This window comes from Phasianus colchicus, chromosome 9, assembly GCF_987193195.1.
Source record: "Phasianus colchicus chromosome 9, bPhaCol1.hap1.1, whole genome shotgun sequence".
Lineage (NCBI taxonomy): Eukaryota > Metazoa > Chordata > Aves > Galliformes > Phasianidae > Phasianus > Phasianus colchicus.
In genome coordinates this window covers 3,495,332-3,504,747 of record NC_143444.1, presented here as the reverse complement: position 1 = coordinate 3,504,747, position 9,416 = coordinate 3,495,332, and the positions used below count along the sequence as shown (strand labels likewise).

General features: G+C 48.9%; 1 pseudogene; it reads left to right on the top strand.

Annotated features, from left to right (window-relative positions):
* Positions 1–6,721: 6,721 nt before the first annotated feature.
* On the top strand, positions 6,722–7,558 carry LOC149916749 (uncharacterized; annotated as a pseudogene).
* The last annotated feature ends 1,858 nt before the right edge of the window (positions 7,559–9,416 follow it).

The following is a 9,416-nucleotide window of genomic DNA, read 5'->3' as shown; positions in this document are numbered from 1 at the left end:
CTGCATTATCGGCCTCCTCTGGAGAGTGTGCAGCCTTGGGAGAATCTAGGTTGCCTGCCTCTTCAGGCACTAATGCAGGCAGGGGCTCCTTGTCTTGCTTTTTGCCACCTGCCTGCCCTTCTGGGCCCTTCTGAGCTGCTCTGGAAGATGGTGTAGTGGCAGCACGAGTGTCTCTGCTGCCCTCCTGAGAATCTCCCCAAGCTGCGTGGGCCTTCCCAGCCTTGGTGGACAGTCCCAGAGCCGTTCTCAGGCTGCTGGTAGGTGCAGACGGACGCCGCGGAGGGACGAGCCCGGGCTCCGGCCGCCCGGCGGCACCACCTGCGGGGAGAAGGAGAACCGGGATGGAGGCGGCGAAGGCGCGGCCGGCGTCCCTCCCCGGCCCGCACCTGGCGGCGGTCGCGCACGCGTGGCAGCCCCGCGTCGGGCTGGCGGTCGTCCTTCTTCTCCCGCTCCTCGCTCATCGCCGCGTCCTCGCGCAGACGCTCGGTCGCAGGCACCCGGGGGAGCCGCGTCCTCCTCGCGGAGCCGCTCTCCCGAGAGTGAGCGGCACTCTCTCCGGGGGACTCCGGCCCCTCGCGGCGGCCCCGCGTCACAACGGCCTTCGGGCGCGACGCCGGCCTCCGTGCTGCTTCGTGGCCGTCTGAGCTGGGCAGGCCCTCCCTGGGATGGCTTGCACGCCCTCGCTCTCTGCACTTGCTGCCACCACCGACACACGGATCCATTGCCCCGTGCTCTGAGCCCAGCACTCAGCCAGGAGAGAATAAAGACAACACTGAATCAGAAGTTTACATCTGCAGGACTGAGTTTGTCATTCCTGGGAGCTGCCTGGTGTTTGCAGCTCCGTGCCTCTCCTCTCGCTGTCCCCTGATGCAGCTGCAGGTGCAAACTCTGCGCAGAGCCCGGAGCCCACTCCTGATGACAGCTGGCATCCGGCGGCGAGCTGCTGTGTGTGGTGCGGCAGTGGTACCTGTGGGGGACAGAGAGCTGTAGGCAAGGGGCAGAGGCGAGCTCCTGCCTGCCTGCCACCCACCACCATGGAATTTCCGTGGGAGGACTGGCCTGGATATGGCAGCGCATGGAACGCTGTCAGCCTCCATGCCACTTGGTGGGCCATCTGAGCTTGACAGGTCCCTCCCTGGGATTGTTTTCTGTCTGGGGATGTACCTGGGCCATCCTCCGGTGCATCTCTGAAGCACACGGAGCTCTGTGCACGTTCTTCAGCCTCTGCAGAAACCTGTGTGAAGAGAACAAAACCACACACCTGTATGCCACTGGCTGGTGATGGTGTGGGTGCCAGGGGTCCAGGGGAGGGATCCCCTTTCCAGGCCCCTTTGATTGAAGGCAAGGCAGGAATAACAGAGGGGCTGTCCACCCTAATGCATGGAGCTGGTTGGAAAGGAGACAGCATCTCCAGGCATCTCCCCACAGCGCACACTCCAGGCACCACTCCTGCCTCTGCCTCCAATTCATGCCTGGTGCTGACCTTGCTCACCTCATGCTGAGGGCCCACATCTTCTGCTCCCTCACATGCTGACACATGCTCCTCAGTCATGGGATCTGCAGCTACAGATGAAGCTGAAGAAACGGCCTCCACCTCACCAGATGGCTCATCGGATGTGCTGGATGTGATGCTGACTGCCTCTGATGCAGCATCTTCCTCAGAGTCACATCCCCAGTCTTCCTCCACATTCTCCAGTGTTGAAGGGCAAGGACAGGAGGGCGGCTGCATGCCCTCATCTCTCACTGCATTGTCTCTGGCATCCAGCGTGCCCTCAGCAGTGCTGGCAGCACTGTCGCTGTCATCACTGGACTCTTCCAGTATAACTGGCAGTCTAACAGTCCACTTTCTGGAGTCACCAGAGTCAAGAAACCAGTTACCAGCCCGGGATGTCGTGGGCCAGATACCTGGCATGCCCTGACGAGCGCCAACATTATTGAATGCGTCACCTCTTGCCTGGAGCCTTCGCTGCCTGGGGCTTCTCACATTTCTTGGCCAGGAAATATTCCAGTGTGACAACATCTGCTCGTTTCTGTCCTCCTCACGAATTCTCCGCATTGCTGGGATCATAGGAGAGTACCCAGAGGGCTCCCTGTTGATCTCGCTGGGATCTGGCAGTCTCCGTGCTTCTCCCAGACCTTGTCCGGAGGATTCAGGCATGGCCATAGCTGATTCTTCTCTTTCTCCTCCCTCGGACATTGGCAAGGGGAGCGATACTGCATCAGTCTCCTCTGCAGAGCTTGCAGCCTCGGAAGAATCTGAGCTTTCTGCATCTTCCAGCACTGATGCAGGTAAAGGCTCACGGTGCCCTGCAGGCCCTGGCTCAGCATCCAGAAGAGATGGTGAACACACAGTGTGTACCTCATCAGATGGGGCAAGAGATGCAACTTGCAGGGTGCCAGATGACTGTCCTGCCGTTTCTATCTCTGCAGCCTCTTCCAACTCTAGCTGCGAGTCCTGGACTATAACACCTCTGGCTGAGGAATCATCAGAAGCAGAAAACTGGCCCTCAGCCCTCGATGTCACACTGCAGACGCTCAGCGTGTCCTGAGCACTGTCAGCTGCACTGGCACTGTCTTCTGTTGCTTGGGGCCTTAGCAGCGGGGGCACGCTCATGCTATTTGGCCAGGAGATGTTCCAGTGTGGCAGCATCTGGTCCTTCTTCGCCTCATCCCGGATTCTCTGGATTGCTGGGTGAACTGGAGGATATCCATATGCCTCCCCGTAGACCTCTCTGGGATCTTGCAACCTCTGTTCTTCTCCCAGAGACTGGTTGGAGAATTCAGGCATGGTGGTAGCCGTTTCTTCTTCTTCTCCCTCGCATGCTCTCCAGAAAAAAGGTGCTGCATTGGCCTCCTCTGGAAAGTATTCAGCCTTGGAAGAAGTTGAGTGTTCCCCATCTTCAGGACCTGTTACAGCCAAAGCCTCAAGGTGTCCTCCAGGCCCAGGGTCCGCAGCCAGAAGAGAAGCCGAAGGCATGCTGCCTGCCTCATCAGGTGAGGCAAGAGATGCGCTCCACAGTTTGCCAGGTGAACATCCTGCGGATTCCCTCTCAGCAGTCTCTTCTAATTCTTGCAGCTCAACCTGCACTCCAGCATCCCTGGTTCGGGAACCACCAGAGGCAGGAATCTGAGCCTCAGCCCTCGATGTCGCGGAGCGTACGCCCAGGTTTCCCTGAGCAGTGTTGGCAGCACTGGGCCTGGGCACGCTCACAGAGTTTGCCCACCGTGTGTTGCAACTGGACAACACCTGCGGTGTGTGCTGAGGTCTCGGGGCAAGTACTGGGAGTCTGCTGCCTCTAATGCCACGTCCTCCTCGCCGAGCCGCTCTCCCGAGAGTATGTAGATTTTCCTATTTAAACTTACACATTCACAGTCTAAATGCAAAGACTGACTGTGAAATATCACTTTGTTTAATTACCCTAAGTTTGCACATTGACGAGTGAGGCAAACAAAACGAAGCATTCCAAAACTGTGCTTATCAGAATGTTAAAATATCTTTCAAATTAAGATGGCGTATGAGACTTGGCCTTTTGATCTTTGAAACTACTCACCACTTACAAAGAAAAGGAAGCTATAACTGGAAAAACGGGTTATTTCTTTATCAAGGAGTTTAGATCCTCAAAAAGGCACCAAGTAGAGCTTTTTAATTAAGCTTGCTAAACAAATGCCTAATCTTTCTGTGCGAGTATTTGTTTTGCAGTAAGCAGCCCTTTTTGCCCTTCTTAAACATTGATTCATATCAGAGGCACTGCAAACACTGTATTTTAAGAAGATCATTAAGCCTGATTATTAAGACTGGGAGCAACACACAGAGCCACAGCAATTGTTGTAGCTGTTCCCAGGCTTCTTTGGAGAATCCTCGTGGCTGCTCTGGGTGATAGCTTGCTCCTGGCTGGCTGGAAGAGACTACACCTTTTATCCACAGATGGTACTAGTGGGTCTCAAACCCTCATTCAGCAATCAGCTGGTGAAGAGACAGACAACCAGGCAAATGAGGGCAGCAAGGAAAGACAGTGTGCAGCCTTCAGCAGTGCTTGCAGCGTGGCCACAGGGACACAGCAACTCTGCTGAAAGCTACACAGCATGAAGATGTGCTACGTGTTGTGACCACCGTGGGCTGGAGAAACAGTATGCCTTTAGCACATAGTAGATTTTAACCCAGAAGCACATCCCAAGAGAGGATGTGGTTGACCAGATGTTGTTTGAAGGGTATTTGGGGTGGCCTCATCTCAGGGAGTTGTGCTGTGGTCAGAGTGCAGAGAGACCACGTGAAGAAGCTGTAGGAAGTGGCAATCGCTGAGGAAGACAAACAAGGGTATGAACAGTCCATTTAGATACCTCACCCTCTGTTTCAAGGGAAGAGGAAAGCAGGAGACATATGACAGGCCGGCCCCTACAGACCGTGGGCACCACACGGAGCAGATCTCCATTGCAGCCATGAAGCAGCCCATGGTAGGCGCGGCCTGCAGGAGGCCGCAGCCATGTTGTGCCCACAGGAGCAGCCCCGGGCCGGAGCTGCGGCCATGGAGAAGGGCCGCGGTGGGGCAGGAGGGCTGGGCCAGCTGCTGCTCTTGAAGAGGAGAGTGTGGTGTTGAAGCTCTGGGGAAGTGCTGCCCGTGGGGCAGTTTCTACAGGATGGACTCCGGGGTACGGAGCCACTTTAGAGTAGCGCTTGAAGAGCTGCAGTCTGTCAGAAGCCCGTGAGGGATTGGTTTAGAAAAGATGGCTGCCGTGAGAGGGACCCTGTGTGGTGCAACATCAGAGCTTTAGGGACCGACCATAGCCCCAGTTCCCTGCTCCACTTAAGGGGACGACTTGGAAGAGAATGAGTGAATGGGAAAATGTTTTTAGTTTGCTTCTAGTTCCTCAGTGCTCTAGTCTGCTATTAACAGACAGAAACTTACATTCGTCCCCTAACTTGAGTCTGTTTTGCACACGATGGTCCTTGGTGAGAGATCTCCCTGTCCTTATCTCAACTGAAGCTCTCCTTCATTGTATTTTCATCCCTGTTCCTTTAAGAAGGGAGAGTGAAAGAGCAGCATGGTGGAGTGCAGCCAGCCAGCCCCGTTAAGCATACACACGTCTCCTGAATAGCCATGGCACTAGAGTGAAAATCTTATTCAGTGTATAAATTGAGACCACCATGGCTGGTAGTTAAAATCCTGCCAGCACACTCTCTTGTGTTTTGGAAAAAAAGGCTGGTTTTTTTTTTCTCCTGGAAATTTGTTCAGATATATTACTTAAAAACTTATTTCATTTGAAACCTGCAATAGTTTCAGATGCCTATATTGGCATTTTTTCTATTAATAGGAAATATATTGTCACTGGACTATATAGGAAGTGGGAAATAGTGTCACTGGATTTTTGTCTTCTATAAAATGTAAATAGTAATTGTATATAAATGTAAATATATAATAGCATAATATGTGGAATAATGGAAATGTCTATAAAATGTAAATATTTATATGAAGATATAAATTTGGCAGCAAAGTAGACATGGCAGTAATTTTTTGAGAATTGTTTGCTCATACATCTACATAATACAACAAAAATGTTAGTGCTTGTATGACAGCAAATTTTAAGTCCAAATCTGGAAATTCACTTATTTGAAAAGATGGGATGGGGGAGAGAATCAGAAAAAAAATGATTTGGTTGAGATAAAAACTGTTTACTAAGGCAGAAAAAAAAGAGAGAAATTACAGTAGTGCTAATAATACATGCATACGTATATATACTTACAAAACAAATGATTCACAAGCAATTATCATCTGCCAGTCTCTCCCAAAGCAGTGGCTGCCCATCTCAGTCAAACCCGTCAGTTTTGAGGTTTTTTTCACCATGTCATACGGTATGGATTACCCTTGTGGCCTGTTTCATTAGAAAATGAAAAGCATGATGCAGCTCCCTTACTAGGGGTTCTGAAGGAGCAGTTAAGGTATAAAGAAAATAGCGATACTGTCGCCCATAGTTTGCCTCAAGAAAAAATCTACCCTCTAGAAGGATTGAAAGAAATGAAGGCAAGGCTAGACAAATTAGAGGCCTCTCCAGCCCAGATGCACCCTTTGATAAAAACCGAATATGCATTCAATAACAGGGAGGATCTAGATCCTCAAATGAATGTTAAAGGAATTCCCTTCTCAGCCACTGAACTAGCAAAATTGAAAAAAGATTTCAGCCGCTCTCCAAAGGAGTCAGAAAATGAGTATGTATGGAGGGTTAGTCTCACTGGTGGAGACCAGATGTCACGGAATTAACTAGATCAGTTTATGCCCGTGACAGGGGGCAGTAGGCCCCTGCCCTCCCCACCCCCCGCCTGGGCCCACAAAATGGGAAGGAAGGGGGAAAAGGAAAAAACCAGCGGCAACAATCTATGGAGGTAAACTTATTTTACTAACTATGATATCGGAATGCAAAATAATACAATATAATACAATCTAATTGAAATTGAGACTAATAAATCAAATAAGATATGAGAGAGAGTTCCCGAGACCGAGTCAAACCTGAAAAAGCTTGGGACGGCTAGGAAAGCACCCTCCAGCACCCAGTGCCAGGCAGTAAGAGACCGCCCCCCAGGAAGGGTCAGATCCCATGACTCCGTAATGTATTGGGATAGGTACGTAGAGTTAGAGCATTAACACTTTAATTCCAGTACATGATGTTTTGATGTGGAATATTGAAAATCAAATAAAAAAAAACAAAACCATGACACCAGATACAGCTAATGGAAAAGGAAGCGGAAGGTTACTGGGGACCAGGAGTATTTTTAACTACTGGCAACAATGGTGCTCCCTGGTCCTTAACACAGAGGGCTGCCTATTGGGCAGGTGGTCTCAATCCTCTAGAAAAGGGATACCCTCTTGCTATTACTGGAACAGTCGACCAGTTAGTAGAGAGCGTTCAAAAGGCTGCTTGTCTCCAAATGATGTATGATAGAAAGCTGCAGCCACACCACGAATCACCTATGATGATGCCTGTTGATCCTGAGAGAATGACTGCTTTAATTAGGGGGCTTCCAGAGTCATTGAAACCCATAGGCATACAACTGCAAGGAAAGATACAAGCTATGTGTCAGGGAGAGAGAACCCGGGCAGCGTTAGAAGGAACTGTAACATCTAACCATCTGCAGTCAGGGGACGTATGGGCGTGGAAGAAGGCTGTCCAAGAGTTAATCAACTATGGAAGAAAATATGGGTCAGTGATTTCTTCCGCCAGTAAATTTGAGCCAAGGGAAGTAAGACTTGCAGCGGTCAGCCTTGCCCCCAGGCCACCTAGCCCAAAGCTCAGTGGGACTGGAAGGGTTTCATTGTCAGTAAAAACAGATAGGCGGAATATTGATCATAAAGGTAATTGTCTCTGGACACTGGGCTGGCAAAAGGGTGTCCTGTGAGATCTGATGAATGGATTACCCACTGTCAGGTTAGAGAAATTAGTTAAGTGGTGGCCAGAACAAAAGCTCAAGACCTGGAAAGCAAAACCTGAGCAGCTATCCAATAAAAAACTGATGTCTTTGCCCCTCCCAAGTGACCGGGGTGGGGGCAGTGAAGGGTGGATGCATTAGAAAGCTTACCACAAAGGGAAACCAGATCCTCCATTTAACACCTTGTGTCTAAAGGCCTCACCACTCTTGCCAATTACCCCTGTGAGTCATGATCCAGAGGCTGATAAGCCAGGGAAACACTCCTATCTCCCTGGCCAGCCTGTGCGATTGACTCAGGTAACGTGAGGCCAGTTCCCTAACCTTAACAGAATCCCTTACCAAATATCCTTGGAAGGCTAAAGACACCCCGAAAAAAGTAATATGAAATCAACACTTCCTCAATTGTTCCCTCATTTTTTAACCATATTTACAAAGCCCAAAAAGGGCAAGTTGGTTCTTGTTTTATTTTACAGAAGATCCCCGTGGGCACTTGACAGAAAGGCTAATTTTAAGGCTGATTTTAACCGTTTGTGTTTTGTGACAGAAATACTGAAGATTTGATCGTGCTAGAATACTGAATATACCTCTTAATTACATTTCTTTGGTTGCAATCATATTGTGTTTTGCATTGTTGTGAGTGTGGGTGGTGATTGATATCAGTCCTTGGATCTGTTAAATTTCACAACTGGGTTCAGAGTTCTTACAGGTCATCCTGGCTTACTGGTACTCCCTGCACAGTGATACCATTTCTTTTGACCCCTTCTTTCACCCCTTTTTTTCAAACTGATTATGATTTGCATGTGACTCCTCCACAGTGTTTCCAAATTCCTAACAAACTGGGAAATGAATCAAGAGGCCCATCTAATATCTGTTAGATGTGGGCACAAAAGAAATCTATCGTAAAGCCTTTTGCACTGATGCTTTTCAGTGTCACACCAGTCCAGGAGTTCCATCCAAAACATGGTTGTTGGAAAGTGTCTAAGTTTTGATAAGAGACGTGTATGTTTTTGGGATTACTCCTCTTGATGGTTTATACTGTGGACTATCCTGCACACACTATCCTGTGAAAAATTCTGTAGACTGTAGCAATACTTGAACTTGCCAAACTAAGATTTATATCTCTCAGCATTTGAATTGCTTTGGAAATGTTCAAGTGGAGAGTTCTCGTGATACTAAATCATCTTAGAAAACATTACATGGCAAGTCCACATATTGTCAAATTGGACTAGATACGCTTTTGATGAATTCACTGAAGTGTAATATTGTATGGGTGTTCATAAACACCACAACCTCTACTGAAGAATTCCCATCTGGATCTTGGCTTACACTGGGAGTTCCTGGGTGGGGAAAGCAGCTGACACAAATAGCTCTATTTGTTTTACTTACTGATTTAATATTATTGGCTATTGTTAAAGGTATGGTTATTGCCAAATGTACAGTTGTCTCTTTTCACTTTCTAATTTTTATTCATTATGGAACGTTCGTGTCACCACTCCTGAAGAGTCACAGGTGGTGTCTGTGGCAAATTGAATGACTCTAATTGTTGTCTAAAAATGGAATGATAATGAAAAAGTTGCTAAACAAATTGCCCACGGGAGAAACGTATCCTTTTTCGTGTGCTGTTGCAACTCTTATGTTTGTTTCTTGTATGGCTCCATGTTTGATTCAACTTTTATACAAGGAGTTGTATCCTCCATGTACTTTGTAACCACTTCAACTGATGATGAACAAGTCCAACAAATCAGGGCAACCTCTGTAACCAAGCCCAAGAAATTCTTCATAACAACTGTAACATTTGACCCCCCTTCTCTGAACAGTGTCGGTAGCACTGGCACTGTCATGTGCTGCTTGGGGTCTCAGCAGCCTGAGCATGCTCTCGTTGCTTGGCCAAGAGATGTTCCAGCTGGACAACATCTGCTCCTTCCTCGCCTCATCCCGAATTCTACGAATTGCTGGGAAAATTGGAGAATATCCATAGGTCTCCCTGTAGAGCTCTCTG